Here is a 1,072-nt window from a genome sequence, read left to right on the forward strand (position 1 = left end):
GCAATTCCACTGGGTTTTGCATGTGTCCTTGATCAGAACCCATTTCCATGTTGTTGATGTTTGCACTAGGATGTTCATTTAGAGTCTACATCCCCAGCCATATCGCCCGTGACCCATGTAATCAAGCAGTTGATTTTCTTTGGTGTTTCTACTCCTACAGTTTCCCCCTGAATGTAGATAGTGTTCTTTCTCATAGATATCTCTGAAAAATATGGAAAGCTTCACGAATTTATGTGTCATCTTTGAGCAGTGGCCATGTTAATCTTCTCTGTATCATTCCAATTTTAGTATATGTGCTGCCAAAGCAAGCACAAGGAGCTTGAATTTTAAAGGGGGATGCATTTCAAAGTCAGGAGGTGAGTTATAATTTGGGGTGTGCTCCTAGGTACCTCCATATATACTCTCAGTTTCTGTATCTTCACTATATAAAATGAAGAATGTAGAATAGATATCCATGAAGTCCCTCTCTGACTTAAATCATATCAGTAAATGACTCCATCCAGTGTTCAGTATTCTAGAACAATTTGAAAAGTTTCTGAGTGAATTTTGACCCAATTAGGGTCACTTTATGATATTTTCCCCCTTTCTTTTTTCAGAACTGGGAGTGGCAGTATCCCTGAAACAAAACAAACAACCTTGTAAAATTAGACATTGTGATGTCTAGTACTCAGATGTTCAGTTATTTTATTTCCTTTTCTCTAAGAGAAAAGAGGTCAGTGTTCTCATCTCAGCCAGTGAAGGAAGGCAGTTCTCTTCTTTTTATTTTCTGACCCCTTACCTTCCATAGAGAGTTGGTAGTTTGTACTCCAGGAGGGTGGGCAGGAGTATAATTTGAGGTGTTGCAAGGGAGAAGTAGTCCTTGGTGGTGCAATTAACATGACTCTTTATGTCATTCCCTTGGGTTGATGTCTAGCCAGAAGGTGAACCATGACGTGGGCTGAAATTTAGTAAGCATCAGTCCTTCATAATCTGCTGTCTCACTTTCTAACCTGATCTCTCTATCATCTGTCATTTTATTCACTGTATAATCTTTATCTCATATACTCCATGGATAGGTAGTTAAACAAGCAGT

The 1,072-nt window shown here is 38.9% G+C and overlaps 1 non-coding gene across 1 annotated transcript; it reads right to left on the reverse strand.

Moving 5' to 3' along the window:
• Window positions 1-205: 205 nt before the first annotated feature.
• On the reverse strand, window positions 206-312 carry LOC130456574 (U6 spliceosomal RNA). The gene has a single exon (XR_008915645.1). It is a non-coding gene; the product is annotated as a U6 spliceosomal RNA (small nuclear RNA).
• Window positions 313-1,072: the final 760 nt, after the last annotated feature.

Source organism: Monodelphis domestica, chromosome 1, assembly GCF_027887165.1.
Source record: "Monodelphis domestica isolate mMonDom1 chromosome 1, mMonDom1.pri, whole genome shotgun sequence".
Classification (NCBI taxonomy): Eukaryota; Metazoa; Chordata; class Mammalia; order Didelphimorphia; family Didelphidae; genus Monodelphis; species Monodelphis domestica.